The sequence below is a fragment of the Prionailurus viverrinus genome, chromosome C2 (assembly GCF_022837055.1).
Source record: "Prionailurus viverrinus isolate Anna chromosome C2, UM_Priviv_1.0, whole genome shotgun sequence".
Taxonomy (NCBI): domain Eukaryota; kingdom Metazoa; phylum Chordata; class Mammalia; order Carnivora; family Felidae; genus Prionailurus; species Prionailurus viverrinus.
The window spans coordinates 120,722,844-120,740,570 of NC_062569.1; positions in this window are offsets into that span (position 1 = coordinate 120,722,844).

Genomic DNA, 17,727 nt, shown 5'->3' on the forward strand with positions numbered 1-17,727 from the left:
TAGAGAGCATATGGTCACCACTAATCTAGTGACTTAATCCTTTCCTTTGGGTCTTTCATTCTATTTCAGGTTATCTATCCTTTGCCTCCAGGCAGGACTACAAGTAAGCCATGTAAGACAGATGGGTTTCTAGCCCAGTCAAGATTTCTAGGGAAGTCATTTCCACAGCCTCTCAACATTAATCAAAATAACCAGCCCCACAATTGAGGAGAATAGCAAAATATCCCAGGTAGGCAACAGTTTTTAATAAAGTGTTATCTGATTCCACATCTGACGATGGTTCCTTTCCTAACAAGACGTAGAAATCTAAAACAGTATAAAATATATACCAGGATATTTGATTCCAAACAACCTATTAAATCTCTATATTTTCAAATAATTTTTCTGGCTGTCAACATAAAATCTAATTGGTAAAGAAACACAAATAAAATACTTTGCCTACTATATCAGGCTCTTTACAGGTACACATCTATGCTCTTTAAGGTCTTAAAGTCATAATGTTGATTTTTTTCCCACAATCAATTTAATCCTCAAAACATTTGAAAATTTTATCTACTGACAATGTGAAATTTTACAAAGGGAAAGTATGTCCCACAAAGTAAAAGTGTAGGAAAATATGGACAAAATCAACCTGCTTAACAGACTTTCAAAACATTTTTCCTTATAATTAATAGCTAATTTAATATTTTTATCTTTCTCAAATACTTGTTAACAAGTTCTGTGTCCAAACACTCAACCCCAGGCTTTGTAGGCATTAATTTCATTCTATAGTATCATGTCTAAATCCAACACATTCATAAAAGTCTTTTTAAAAATGACTCATGCAAAATGATGCCTCCTCCTATCCACTGTGAAAACATTAACCAGCAGTCTTTATCAAACTATATTTTATTTACTGCTTAATATAGCTTAATACGAGAATTATAATGCATGCATCAACTCATTTGTTCCAAAAGACATCCATCCCATAACTAAATACTAATATCCCCAATTTTAAAACGGAAAAAAAAAAAAAGATGAATGGAAATAGTAACATTTACTAACAATTTATTTGGGCCTTACTATGTCTTAGGGACAGTTCTAACATAATTCATAAATAATTTTTTCTATTATAGTAACCGGTTGCCCAATGAAACAGATTAGTGACAAATATTTTCAAAGTAGTGTCTTTTTTTTTCCCCATTTGACATTGTTAAAAATTTAATTTCAGGACAGTGAAAAAAATAACAATGGAATTTTCTTCATAGAGTTAGTGCTGTATGAAAGACAGTCTGAAGTAGTGATTCATATTTAGAACTAATTACTGAATTAATACAATATTGATATTATACTGAAACTCCTAAACAATGAAAGAATACTGATTTTGATGGTAAAGAAGGTGAGAGGAACCTTTTGAGGCAATGGATATGGCACAGGTTAATTAATAGAGTTAGTTTCAGGGACTTATATCCTCTCTAAACTCATCATGTCGTTGTATTAAACAGGTACAGCTTTTTTGTATGTCTATCATACTTCAATACTTTCACAGTCTCTGTACCTGACTGTTAGTATATTATCTCTAAACAATATACATGTATACATATTATACACACACCATACCCACTTACCCATGTGGAGTTACTAAAATAGTTAATCTAGGTAAATGATCGATCCAATTTTTAAAGTTATTTATTCACTCTAATAAATATGATTAAACTAATGGAACTTCCAAGACAGATTTCTTCAGCTCAATTTCAGAGTAATATAAATTACTATAGTTTAGTAAATTCTTACCAATTACACTAATGCTTTTAGAGCCCTGTAGTAGAAACTGAAATTATTGATAAACACTGAACAATTATCTTATGAGAGAAAAAGTGTCACTTGTTCCTGCCTTTTTCCAAAAGTTGATGTGATATCACTTTCAATCATATGCTCTATTTTAATTATCTAAAAATTAAATCTAGAGGTATGTAATAAAAAGTCACTATAAGGCATATAACAAAAAGCTGACAGACACATCAGGATTTTTAATCATAGGTAGAAGGCTTATCTTCCTGCTGCTGCTCTGAAATTTTCTACAGATTTCAGAATAAGTGGGATTTCAGACAGAAGAAAGTATGTTCAAATGTCAGTTTAACTTGTACTTTTTTTCAAAATATACATCAAGAATTCATCATGTCCTAGATCAAATAGACTTTTAACAAGTTCTCTTTCAAAGAACTCTATCTTCATTAAAAAAAAAATTTTTTTTTAAATGTTTGTTTACTTGCAAGAGACAGAGAAAGAACATGAACAGAGGAGGGGCAGAGACAGAGAGGGAGACACAGAATCTGAAGCAGGCTCCAGCCTCTGAGCTGTCAGCACAGAACCCAACGCACAAGCAGTGAGTTCTGACCTGAGCTGAAGTCAGACGCTTAAGCCACTGAGCCACTCAAGCATCCCAAAGAACTCTTAATATCTTCATAAAAGAAACAATGTAGATTATACAAAATGTTTGAAGTTTAGGTAAGTAAAATGCTCTGCAATTTACAAAATGACTTTTTTCTCCACACTTGCTGATACTTAAGTGGTGCATGCTACCTGATTTCCCCTTATCACTAATTGCCTTTTTAATAAACAATTGCTAGGATAAACAGACACCTATTTCAGTTTGATTGGGACACCTGCCAAAAATTTTTATATAGGCGTTTTTCTTCCCTCACAATATCTTAGCAAACTTATAAAGGAATTCTTTTTTTTTTATCCAAGCTTTGATTAAGCCATGTCAACTAATCTTATATTGAAGAAAAACCTTTCTTATTTGATACCGCTGCGAATTCTATGTTAACTACAAATGCTTCATTCTAGGAATGGATTTGGGCTGAATATGATGCATTTTCTTCCCTGGAATTTGGGTTTGGATTTTTTTTTTAAGATAAAAGATTATTATTGGTTACCTGTCTTGGTTCCTTGATTCCTATATTGACTATTCTCCAAGGTAATTTTCATTAAGCCTTACAGTGTGACCCTGCCACACCTTCACTGCTTTGTGTTTGCTTCAGTCAGTACCCTCAGACTCAGAAATGTGTAGAGAGAGAGATCCTTCTGTGATTGATTTAGGGAAGCAGGTGGAAAATTTTGTGACCTGACTTTTTTTTTCCTGCAAGTCTTCTCTTTCAAGTCCCTTAATCTGATATAAAGGACATGGTAGTCTGTAATCACACTCTAATCTCTATTGGCCTAAATCCAAATAATTTCCTTCCGCACCCTGCTTGGCTGAGACTTAAATCCCTTATTATTCAATGATCCTATTTTTAAACTCTGCTTGGGAAAGCAGTGGTGACTTTTGATGCTAATCCTATTCAGTCCACTGACTCTATCCCCTTCAGGGAAATGGCCAGGGATTTTTAAGGGGGTAAGTATATAGCAGCTGTACAACAAGAAAAAGAGGAAAGCTAAGTTAGAATTTTCAAAACTACAGAGGATAATAAAAATAAAGCCTTTATATTAAAACCCACGTGTATTTATTCTGATGAGCAATCTATTCATTCCATTGGAAATAGTTAAATCCTTTACTCAGAGTTTTTCATTGCCTAGGAGTTCATAGTTATAGGATTGTAGGATAAGCAGTTGATTTTTTATATTCAAGGCAACAGCACTGGATAAGTCCTCAGACACTTCCAAAAGAAAACTGAATCGGACCATATTCAGATTCTAAATAAATGTTAATTAATATAATAATCCTTAGGATTTTCTTTGACTTCCCATTTGGAAGTTACAAATGACCAAAAAAATACATAAAATACAATGCAGGAGACAAAGCTCTGAGCTGGGTGTCAGAACACCGGGCTTCTATGTCTGAGACTCCCATCATGGTCAAATAAGTGTATAAAGCTTAAATTATAAACCAATTTTTAATAAAAAGGAGCTCAGATAAATAATGATGAAGCCATTTTTAGCATTAAAAGACTATGAAAGGCACACCTCTCATGAGCAGTGTTTCCATCCCTCTTGGCCACATTACAAAGGGCCTAGCACACTACCTTGCCAAGAGATAACGAGCCCTCATATCCTGTGCTGGGCTCATCACCCTGTGTGGGAATATCTTAGCATGTTTCAGATTCAGTGTCTACTACTTTGTTCTGTTTAAGTATATGGCACCTAGCCAACCATCCTGCCACACCTGTCCCCTTTGAAAAGAGGATGGGATCCTAGTGCTATACAAAAACAATTCTTGTAGGTCAAATGCCTGTGTTGGCTGCCAAAAGAGACCTGCTGGCCGCAGGGAACTAACTAATGTTGCCTATGGAAGCTGCTCTTGTTGTGTCTTCTCTGAGTACAGCACTGTTACATCCATTACTGGACCACAGTGTGTTTTCCGTACACACTCCAATACCAACAGGCAGTGGGCAGAAGTGTTCAGCTTTCTACTCCTGGAGATGAGTAACAAGATGCCACTTGCTTCACCAAAATTTGTCCTAAAATAATGACTTGATGGACTTGTGGTGAGAATTTAGCTAATACAAGCCTGGTCATGAGTAGCAATAATTTTGGTCCTTTTTCTTGTCATGCCATTACATTGTTAGTCCTTCTAGATGGCATGACCTTCCCTCTGTATCACTTATCATTCTTTAAGCCTTAACATTTAACAAAATTTTCTTTTTCCCTTCCCAAAGGATAACCTTGGCCAATCCACAATGTGTACTAATCACATTGTTTTGTAATTGTGTACTGATGGACAAACTAACTTTTTCTATCACAATATGAGCTTTATGAGGACAGGATTCATGCCTTATAATACACATGATATTAATGTGTATCTTAAAGGTATTATTCAAAAACTTCTTGCAAATGAATACCCAAATGAATGCCTGGATATTCTGATATTTCCTTTCTCAGATCTTCTCTTAAAAAAAAAAAGAATTTGTGATCCCTTAATGTTTATTTTTGAGAGAAAGAGGGAGACACAGAATCCAAAGCAGGCTCTGAGTTGTCAGCACAGAGTCCAACATTTGGCTAGAACTCGTGAACCCCAAGATCATGACCTAAGCCTAAATTGTAAGCTTAACTGACTGAATTAAGTATCCCCAAGAATCACAAATTCTTATAAATCAGAAAATAGTCTTCCTTAAGCTACATTGCATAGTGTTTATGAGCCCAAGTTTGTAAACAGACTGAGGTTTGAATACTGCTCTCTTTCCAGCTAAGTGACATTAGGAGGTCTCAGACCTTTCTTCACAACTTCACATATTCTCATCTATTAGAACACCATTATTTTTCCCAATATTTACATTTCTTTTACATATAACAATAGATTCTAGCACATAGCTAATAAACCATAGTACTTTTTTACATTTAAAAATATATTCATGGTTTGTATCCTTAACAAGTGAAATGTATGTGATTGGATTCCACTTGGCTTCTTAAGTAAAATCCTGGAGGGGCGCCTGACTTCGGCTCAGGTCATGATCTCGCGGTCCGTGAGTTCGAGCCCCGCGTTGGGCTCTGTGCAGACAGCTCAGAGCCTGGAGCCTGTTTCAGATTCCGTGTCTCCCTCTCTCTCTCTGACCTTCCCCCATTCATGCTCTGTCTCTCTCTGTCTCAAAAATGAATAAACGTTAAAAAAAATAATAAAATCCTGGATAGCAGTAGAGTTACATGTGTGTTTTCTGACTTCTGGTGCTGGCTAAGGTAGAGCAAACCCACTCCATCCTATCCCCCTGCCACCGCTTTTACAGCTAAAAATCTGGACACAGTACACAAAGTAGCTACACCAGGACTCTCAAAACTGAACAGTGGCAAACAGATTGGATGAAAAGTCAGCACTTGCCGACTGACTGGGAGAGTGGTCAGTTTTCTGATGCCTGCCTTCCTTTCTTACCTGGCTTTGTTTCACCTGAGTGTGGTCTGAACTGAAGAACTGCAGAGCAGGCAGAGAAGGAAATCTTGTAGGGAGAGCCCTTCTGTCTTTCCAGGAGACCAGGGGATTTAAAATCCCAGAGATGAGAGAAAAATATACGTTTTTTTCTCCGATCCCTACTCTCAGGCCAGCCCCACTCACAAAGCTGAACTGCCATGGTGCTATGACAAGGGCTCCTAAAACACATAAAGAGACAAAACACTTGTCTTTAGCCAGAGAAACCCCTGTGATATGAAGTACGTGTAAAGAATCACCATTATTTTATTCTCATTGTTTGACATCTTCTCTCAAGGATGGACCCAGTCATATATAATTGTGTGACAGGACAGGGGATAAAATTCTGAGAGAAATTATTTTTCCATCCAGAAGAGCTAGGGAATGAGGCCCTGGGTACTACAAATTGTGAATAAAATACTGAAGAAGAGTAGGCTAGAAGAGCAGATTCCCTAGCCCTATGCATGAACAAATACATGGAACTTGACTCATCACCAAGATCAACACCCAATAACAGAGTGTAGTGTTTCAGAATTGAACTATGATATAAAATTTCCACCAAATATTTTAGTCCCAGATGAAGTCCTGAGTAGCACAATTGCTAATTTTGAAGGCACACTGACATTGGAACTACTGCCACTAAAGATGAAATAAAATTTGCCTTCTGAACTTGCCATGTCATTTGCCTTTTAAAAGAACAATGATGCAACAAACAACATTCTCCAGAGGATTTGACAAATGTCCAAAATACAATAGGAAATAACACTATACCAAAGGGTTGTGGGATAAAAATTTGACTAATCATCAAGTGCAAACACCATCAGTTGTCAACCCAGTATTGCCAGAACAAAGACTGTAGTATCAATCTGTTAAGATTAAACACTCTTGAATGGAAAGTAGAAGTTCATAGCAGAAAAAACATAAATCATAAGAAATATGAACAGAAATTTTAGAAATATATATATATATATATCTGAATTAAAAAAAAAGTTAGATGGCCTCAATATCAGAATAGAGGCGCCAGAGCAAAAACATCAGTGAATCCGAAGATCAGTAGAAATTTTCAAATATGAAGAGAATAAGATTGAAAAATTAATGAAGTAGCCTCTTCATTCCTATTCAGTACATGCAGAATGTTCTAAACAGTACAGCAAGGAAAGAAAAAAAATTATAAAATAGGGTTGGAAAAAATGAAATAAAACCATCCCTATTTATAGACAACACATAAATCTCATGGACTCTTCACAAAAAGCTCCTATAACTAATAGGTGAATTTAGCAAGATGGCAATATACAAGCTCAATAGTACAAAAATCAGTTGTTTTTACAAATAGAATTAAAGACTTGAAAATAAAAAGATCTAAACAATATCATTTACAAGACCACACAAAAATAAAAGATTTAGCTATAAATCTAACACAATATGGTCTTGGTCTGTCTGCTAACAACTATAGAACACTGATGAAAGAAATAAAAAAAGACCTAACAAATAGAAAGACATACTAAGTTTGTGATTGGAAGACTTACTGTTGTATCAATAAACCTCACATTGACCTATGTCAATGTAATCTAAATCAAAATCCAAGTATATTTTGAAGATATTAAAGAGATTACTCTAAAGTGTATATGGAAAAGGATAAAACAGTTGAATTCACACTTAATACTGACTTAATACAGAGTAATCAAGGCAGTGTGGTATTGTCCAAAGTATGCACATATAAACAGAACAAAATGGTGAGTTCTGAAACAGACCCAACATATATGATCAACTGATTTTTGACAAAGGTGAAATCATAATTTTAGGTGAAAGGATAGTCTTTTCAACAAATGGTGCTGGAAAAATTGAGCATTCATGCACAATTTATCCTTGACCCATATTTCACATTTTAACAGAAATTAACTCAAATTAGACCATAGATGTAAATGTAAAACGTAGGAAACAGGAAAAAATATTGTGGCCATGTTTTAGGCAAAATATTTTTAGATATGATACCAAAAGTATGATCCATCTAAAAATGTTGATAAATTGAACTTCCTCAAACACATTAAAAAAAAGCAACAACAGTATTAAAACTGAAAATAAAAATATTGGTGAGGACGCAGAGCAGCTAGAAGTCTCATATGTTACCAGTGAGAATGCAAAATAATAGAGCCTCTATATAAAGGAGCTTGGTAGTTTTTTACAAAGTTAAAAATACACGAATATTTATATAGTTTGCAGATACCTACCTAAGAAAAATGGTAATATGCCTGTAATGTATAAAGCAGTTTTCTTTTTAATTGCAAAAAACTAGATACCATCCCATTTTTGTTTGATTTAAAAAAAAAAAAAAAACCTGGCAGATCGATATGATGAAACACTACTCAACAATAAAACACCATGGATATACCACAAATGAACTGTAAGTGAAATACACCACACTAATAAGACTATAAACCATATGATTCCATTTTTATGTTATTCTGGAACATCATAAGAATGGAGAAATACTATGGTCTCTAGGATTTAAGAGTAAAGGGAATGGTCTACTACAAAGAAGCAACACCAGGCAATGCTTCGGTTGATGAAACTGTTCTTCATCTTTTTTTTTTTTTTTTTACGTTTATTTTTGAGACAGAGAGAGACAGAGAGAGACAGAGCATGAGCGGGGGAGGGGCAGACAGAGAGGGAGACACAGAACCGGAAGCAGGCTCCAGACTCTGAGCCATCAGCCCAGAGCCCGTCGTGGGGCTCGAACTCACGGTCTGTGAGATCGTGACCTGAGCTGAAGTCTGAAGTCGGACGCTTAACCGACTGAGCCACCCAGGCGCCCCTCTTCATCTTTTTTGTAGAGGTGGTTAAATGATATACACTTACCAAAAGTCACACAACTGTAACCAGAAATAAGAGAATTTTATAATAGGTAAATATTAAAAGTTGTCATTTTCTTAACTGCAATGTCTGTTTTTAAGTTTTCCAGCTGTATCGTCTTTTCCATAAGTATTAGTGGTTATAATATGCCAAGTACTATAGAGAAACATTTAAAAAAGGAAGATATTTTTGCCTTCATGGAACTTACTTTCTAGTGAGAAGAAACAGTGAACATGGATATGAAGCGAAATATAGGATATGTTATTTGATAAGAGTTGAGAAAAATAAAGCAGGGGAAATAATTAACAAGTTTGAAAGTGGTTAAATTATTACATAGAATAGTCAGGGAAGATCTCACGTGCCAAAGAAAATCTCACTAACAAGGCAATATTTTAATTAATACTGGATCATCATGCATTCTCTCTCGTTTGCATTCTATCAATAGCTGAGGAATGGTGAGAAATCTGTGATAATAAAGGAGAAAAAGTCAAGAAATAATAGTAAATATCCTTTCATCCATAAGATTTATTACATTTTTAAGAATCACTCCCAAACCACCTTTAAATTTATAGCCACACTTTGTGCTATATTGCTCTGATAATCCTCAGATGGTCACATCTCTTGTTATTAGGAAGCAGTGGTATAGAAAGAAACAAGGTGTTTCAATAAAATATATGGACAGTTTGATTGTTGATATGACATTTATAAGCATGGGAAATAATGTCATATTTTTATGTTATTTCATGATAATTCTGGCAGCACTAATGATATTACACAGTAATACTAAATATATATGGGTAAGAAAAAGCACAAATTCAAAACGGCAGAATCAGGTCTTATTTTGAAGGAGAAGATGCCTTATTTAAAGGGTTACTGAAAAAACTAGAAGGTAATAAGGTACAGAGGCATTGAAAACATGAATCCCAACTCAAACACCAATATAAAAATACATACGAATTAATAATTAATTTTTAATGAATGCAATTTAATAGGGATAATTTCAAGCAGCTATTTAAGCTATAAATACTTAATACAATTTTTAATACTCTATCATAATTTTCATTATAATGTTATTAAATGTTCATACATTTTATTAAAATTTTAAAAATTTGTATTTGAATTTCAAAGCATAATATCCTTTTGACTGGTATATTGTAGTAATGCAGGAAACTTGGGTAGGGTTGATTACTTTGTAAAGTATTTGAATCTTTTTAATTTATAGAAAATACTTCCATTAAAAATACATCTTATAAATTTATTCTTTTAAGATTAAAGCATGAAAATAGAGCTCATCCCCCCCATTAAGAAAAAAAAAAAAAAAAAACAGAGGCCACTCTTCACAGAGAATCAATACTGCAACAAATCTTGGATTTGTAATAGCGGTTGAGTAATTGGCACTTAATTTTTTAATGTTTATTTTTGAGAGAGAGACAGAGTGTCTGTTTTTGAGAGAAAGACAGGGAGGCACAGAATCTGAAGCAGGCTTCAGGCTCTGAGCTGTCAGCACAGAGCCCAGTGCAGCGCTGGAACTCATGAACTGAGAGATCAAGACCTGGGCCAGAGTTGTACACTTAACTGACTGAGCCACCCAGGAGACCCCAGTGTTAGGCACTTTACAGTTTAATTGCTTTGTGGATGCTTCTGACTTTTCCATTTCTGCTCTGAATTTTGCCTAATTTTTCATCTCTTCTTATGAAGATAAATTTAAGCTTTTGTTATTTGTGCCAGTGTATGCATGAAAGGAGGCCCATAAACTTTTTTGCTCTATTGTGGTTTTGTTTCCTTTAAAAATTATCACTGATAATTTTAGGATATTTTTTTCCTTTTCTCTCCATTTAGTATTGTAAAATCAAAGAGAAAAGGGTCTGAGGGGGATAGACTTAAATACTGGAACTTCAATACAGGAATATCAGGTCTTTGTTCACCATGCCCCAGCAATACCCTGGTTTCATCTGGTGTAGAATAATAAGGTCCAAAGACCCAGTACCAATGATCCTTTAATAGATAATGGCTTCCTAGTATTTAAAGATGCTGAGGCAGCTCAGATAAAGGTTGGTGATAGCCTGCTTACATATTACAAATTCTTAATTGACCCTCAAAAATCTGAGCATTAAATACTGCGGACATTGTAATTTTCCTTATGTTACAATTCAGGATGCTAAGGCTCAGAGAACATAGATAGTGTGCCAGAAATCACCCAGCAAGGAAAAAAAGTCCTGGGAATTACAGCCTGAGCCTTTAGTCCCCCATCCTTCAATCTCAGGCTTTATTTGCACAACTCTACATTGTACCATTTCCTCATTTAAATTTTTTTAAATATTTATTTTGAGAGAGCATGCACGTGAGTGATAGAGGGGGTTCAGTGAGAGGGAAAGAGAGAGAGTCCCGCGCTGACAGTGTAGAGCCCCACATGGGGCTGTACCCCGCTAAGTGCAAGATCATTACCTGAGCTAAAATTAAGAGCTCCGGCTTAACTGACTGAGCCACCCAGGCTCCCCTTTTCCTCATTAAAATAAGATATACTGAAAGAGATTCTACTAGAGTCCACCATCAAATAATTCTTGCTTTGGTGTTCATAAGATACCTGAACTTGACTTTATTACTTCAATTATTATATATGAACTTACCAAACTATATGCATAGTCTGATAAGATAGGTGAAATAACTGGATTGTCGGAAGTTGTATTGGGTCAAAATAGCAACAAATCATATAAATTAAAGTTAATTTATTGTTCTTTTATAATGGGGTAAAATTCAACCTCAATGTTTGTATGTTTGACTATATATAGCTCTCTTAATTTATAAAAGACTATTTGTTTGCATGAGTCACCTATCGGCCTGAATATCTAAAAGGGAACAAAAAATCATCCAGAACTCAACTTTACGTCATCATTTTTTTGACCACACTACCCTCTCATTTCTCAAAATCTATAGCTTCATTTCCTTTCCCATTATTTGAATCATAATATCTATGTTTATACTACTGATCTCTGTGTATCAATGTTCCTAAACAAATATTAAATCATATAAAACAGAAACAATGTGGGGTGCCTGGGTGGCTCAGTTGGCTGAGCGTAGGACTTCGGCTCAGGTCATGATCTCGCCATTCGTGAGCTCGAATCCCGCGTCGGGCTCTGTGCTGACAGCTCAGAACCTGGATGGAGCCTGCTTCGGATTCTGTGTCTCCCTCTCTCTCTGCCCCTCCCTGCTCACCCTCTGTCTCTCCCTCTCTCTCAAAAATAAATCAACATAAAAAAGAACAGAAACAGTGTTTTATAACTACTTATACATACTTCAAATACGTGCTAATTGAGTGGTTTAAAGTAGACCTGGCAGCATATATACACATACATATGCACAGATTTCACTGCCTTATTTCAATATTCCATAATCATTTAATGAGCACAACTTCTCTTGTTCCTGTCTACATACCTGTTTCCTGCATTCATTTTTCAGAGGGATTATTATATATTTGAACAACAAATTAATAGCAAAAAAAAAAATTAGAGCACCAGATTTCTCTGTATTTGAATTAGGATGCACTCATGGTATGTATGGTAATATCATTAGTTGAATTTTTACATCCCATTACTGTAAACTCCAGTTTTAAAAAGCCACCTCTCTGCATAAAGTTTACGTTATGAACAAATAAACACCAATTAAATCTTCCCTATGTATGTTTCACATCTTTTTAATGTAATTTGCTTTATTACAGTCTGTGCTCAGTTGTTATTATGGCTATTACTCAGCTGCTACTCAATAAAGGTGTTGTTCTTATAAGTTTTATGATATTTTTCATTGAGAGAATTTACAAACACAAATAAATTCATACTTAAACATTCTGTATCAATACTGGCACTTAGAAGAAATTTGAATGCTTTTGACAAAAAAATTATTTGTTATCCCAAGAGTGCTATAGATAATAAAATTTTTACTAGACTAACAGGAATCACAGAAGAGTTAAGTAGTTAGAGGACTGTATTTTATATGGAGATTTCAGTTAAGTCCCATCTTAATTGTTAATTACCTAGAATATTAAGTAAGTCATACTCTGGCTAAGCTCCTTCATCCATAAAATGATTACGTTGAGTGGGGAAAAGACAGATTAGTTAAAATTAGTGTAAAGTTAACTGCCTAATTATTTATGAGAAAGTAAACCCAAATACCAAACTTGCTCCTTAAGTTAAAATAGTTTCCGTAGGCTTAAGGATTTAAATATAAATTAAAAAACATAAAAGAACTAAAATTAAAAGTGATTTTATTTCAGTTGTATATTTTAGAATTGGGGAAATTTTTTATAATCATGACTGAGAACTCAATCAGACTATATAACTTTTAACAAAATATAAGCAGTTTAAAGAGGCAAAGTGGAAAAATATATACAAAACAAGAAATGCCTAATGTCTTTAATGTGGCAAAAGGCTCTTAATATTTTAAAAACTCAATAAAAAATGAGCACAAGATTAATAGAAGTTTAGAGACAAACATGTACATGCATATGTAGATGTATATGTAAAAAAAAAAACATGCTTTTCAAACTTCTGGTATAGGTCATGTGGCAAAAGTTTTGCCTACTAAAAACATCTGGAAATTGAAGATAAACTTATTACAAAATTATAATTTAGTTTATAAGAAGAGCAGGAGGAGAAGGAAAAGGAAAAAAAAGAGAAAGGAAACAAAAACAGAAGGCAGATGTCATTACCCAGGGAAGCATTTGTCCACCTACAAAAACTAGTGGATAAGCTTTAATTTCACAAGGACAGCTGAACAGGCTATGAGTTTCTGAAAGGTCAAGAGTTAGATATGTGGCCAACTTTGAAAAGCTTCCAAATTAGTGAATAGCTAGATTAAAAAAAAAAAAATCACAGGGGAAGGGAGATACTAGGAAACTTTTATCTTTTTTTGTTGGGAATTTGAAGACTGGTGACTCTCCCAATGCCACTCACAGATAGGTGGTAAATCTTTCTAATAACTTCCAGTATCTGGAAATTCTGACACTAAGAAATCAATGTAAAATTCTGTTCTAAGCAAATGTGATGGTTAATTTTATGTATCAGTTGGCCAGGTCATGGCATCCAGATGTTTGGTCAAATTTCACAGATGTTTTTGTGAAGGTATTTTTTGAATGGAATTAACACATTTAAATCAGTAGACTCTGGGCACCTAGGTGGCTTAGTCGGTTTAGCGACTGACTTCAGCTCAGGTCATGATCTCATGGTTTGTGGGTTCAAGCCCGCATCAGTCTCTGTATTGAAGGCTTGGAGCCTACAGCCTGCTTCGGATTCTGTGTGTCTCTCTATGCCCCTCCTCAACTTGTGCTCTCTCTTGAGATCTCTCTCAAAAATAAATAAATGTTTAAAAAAAATTAAATCAGTAGACTCTGAGTAAAGCAAACTGCCCGCTGTAATGTGGGTGGGCCTCATCCACTCAGTTGAGGCCTTAAGAAAAAGACTGACCTTCCTCAAGAGAAAGGAATTCTGCTAACAGACTGCCTTAAAACTTGAACTACAACACTTCCCTGGGTGTGTTCAGACTGCCAGTCTATCCTTCACATTTTGGACTTGCTAGCCTCCACAATCACATGAACTAATTCTTTAAAACAAAACTTGCCATGCATACACATTCTATTGGTTCTGTTTCTCTGGAGAACCCTGGTTAATACAAGAGGTGATATATTTGTAAATACGAAGAGAAACATTTGCAAAACCACTCTGAACAGATGCACCATAACCCAGGCCATGGAGACTCACATGAAAACATAACAACCAAATAACAACCAGAAAGTTTTCTAAGAACTCAACTCACAAACATAATAAAGATAAAACATATTAATTAAAATCACTAGGAGGCACAAAACATGTTAGGTACAGCATGATATACTTTATGTAGCATTATAGTAATCGAAAACATAAACTAAAATACGTATATTTAATATTATTCTGATCATAATGGAATTAAGTGTTTAGGAGGATGAAAAACTCGCAGGTGGATTGGAGACAGACCAAATAGAACCAAATAGAATTTTCATTAAAAATGAAAATATATAGACAGTGAAATTAAAAAAAAAACCCTCAAATGTGATATATTGTAAATCAAAGAGTTGAAAGAAAATTGGAGAACTGGGTCATCACACTAATTAACTAGAAGGCAACGGAGATGGAAAATATGACTAAATAGTGAAGAGTCACGAAGGGTAAAATGAGATATTCTAATACACACTTGAGTTCTCAAAGGAAAGTATGAAAAAAGAGGCAAAATTTGAAGATAACACATGATGCAAACATTCCTTATTTATACTCTTGTCATGTCATAGTGTAACTACATAATAATAAAATATAGAAAATAGTATTAAATCCACTGGGAAGCAAGTTGGCTTATTTGCAAAGGGATAAGACTAAAACTTGAATTGTCACTCACTCCATCAAAAGGGGACAAAACATTTTCAACATGCTGAATGAAAGCATATATAAATCTGGTAGTCTATACTCTGGTAAATTACTACTTAAAACTGAAGTTGAAAATGGAGTTTCTAATGGAAACTGAATAATATTTACTGCTTCTGGACCCTATTATTCACCTAGTATTTACTGGAAGAGCCATATTAGTTGTTAAAACATTGAAATAATTTCCTATGACTTTGAAAACAGCTGATGCTCTAAACCTTGTGATTGCCTTTCTCTGAATGACAGTCTAGGAGAAACAATGTTAGTCACAAAAATTGTTAAGCATTTGGTTAAATGAATCAGGAACTGACTGTATAAAATAGGAATAATTATACAAATCAGTATTTAATTCTATCTTATTTTTAGAGTCTAAAGTGTTAGACAAAAGTATTATGTGAGAGAATAAAACATACTTTTTTTTTAATTTTTTTTTTCAACGTTTATTTATTTTTTGGGGGACAGAGAGACACAGAGCATGAATGGGGGAGGGGCAGAGAGAGAGGGAGACACAGAATCGGAAACAGGCTCCAGGCTCCGAGCCATCAGCCCAGAGCCTGACGCTGGGCTCAAACTCACGGACCGCGAGATCGTGACCTGGCTGAAGTCGGACGCTCAACCGACTGCGCCACCCAGGCGCCCCAAAACATACTTTTAATAATACCATAATATGCTTACATTTTTAATTTTAGAGATACTAACTTTATCTTTTGCTAAATATGCACATTAAAAATTAATAAAAATTAACCATTAAAAGCAAGTCTCTAAAATTGCAAAGCATTACTAGCAAACAAGCTACATTATCTGACCACAGAATAATTTTAAAAATCAATAATAAAATAGTAATCAGCATGTCTTTGGGAATTTGCAAAACACACTTAAATTATTCATCAATAAAAATAAACCTTAAATTGTAGGTTAAAACTATTCAGAATTCAACCATGAAATCCTGACATAACATCTGTGAAATGTAAATGATACACAAAAGACTTTAGTGAAAATAGTCAAGAAATAAAATGGGAAAAAAACAAATGGCATATAGATTAAAAAATAAGGATTTTAAAAAGTACAAATAATGTTGAACACATGAAACAGATGATTTCCTAGACAAAATATGAATTTCCCCAACTTACTAAAAAAGTAAGATATAATCTCAATAGTCTTATGCCATTAGAAAAATTGAATATTAAAAGTTTTCACTTTTCCTTATTCATTTCCGACAACATACATTTTAAAAATATCTAGATCCAGCTATTTTATAAGAGATTATTTTAAAGTTTTTTTAGAAACAGGCATTTGTCTTATTCAAATTATTTCAGACATTAGGGGATAAAACAGAAATCTATCCAAATAATTGTAACTTTGATATCAAAACTAGATAGGGGCACTATGAGAAAAATTACAGATAAATTTCATGTAAAAATACAAGTATAAAAGCTTCAGACAAAATTTTAAATAAAGTATTAGTAAGTCAAAATTATTTGAGGAATACAAGATTTTACATTTAACATATTTAAGAAAAAAGTATCTCAATAGATGAAAGAAAACTATTTTATAATATTCAACATTTCTTTAAGAAAAAAATATTAAATTAATTGTAGTAGGCTGAAAAATGGCTCTGAAGTTATCTAAACCCTAACCTCTGGACTCTCTGTGCCCTCATATGAAAAAGGATCTGGATATGGGATATGATAACCATACTGGATTAGAGATCAGGGCCTAGATGGAATCACAGTGTCCTAATACAAGGAGGCAGAGAGATACTTTACTGCAGAACAATAAGTGATGTGATGATGGAAGCAGCTATTAGAATGACATGCTTTAAAGATGAAGAAAGAGGCCACAAACCAAGGGATATAGGCAGCCTCAAAAGCTGAAAAAGGTAAGGGAAATCATTCCTCTCCCAGAGTCTTCTGAAGAAGCCAGCCTGCCATCACCCTGACTTGAACACAGTGGAAATGATTTTGGACCTTGACCTCTAGAACTGTGAGACAATAAATTTATGGTATTATTTCGAACACTAAATCTGCCATAATCTGTTGCCATATTAGCAATAGGTAACTGACGAAATAATATGTGGGTGCTTTGCATATCATTTCATCGGCACTACAAATCACTTAAGGAAGGACAGATCAGAGAATGTTCTGAGACAATTTACTGTCTACATGGGAAAATACAATGTTAGATCCCCAATTCATTCTGTTTGCAAGAAATTAGGGAATATTTGTTTTTATCAAAGCTAAAGGTGCACTATAACCGCAAAAAAAATTAGAAAAATATGAAATAACTTTATGCCCTGGTATAAGAAAAGGTAGTTAAAAAAAAAAAAAAAGAATAAAACCGTAAAGGAAAATAACGTTAATTCTGCACCAAAGGTAATATATCACCAGTAAAGACCAATTTATTTATTTATTTCTGGATAGCAGATTACTATTCAGAACAGATGTATATTTGTTATATGTGATATATTTACAAGCAATAAGGAAAAGCAAAAAATTGGGGGGAGTAGTAGGGATATGACAAAACAAACAGTCCCCTAAAAAAAGAAAGGGTATCCACATG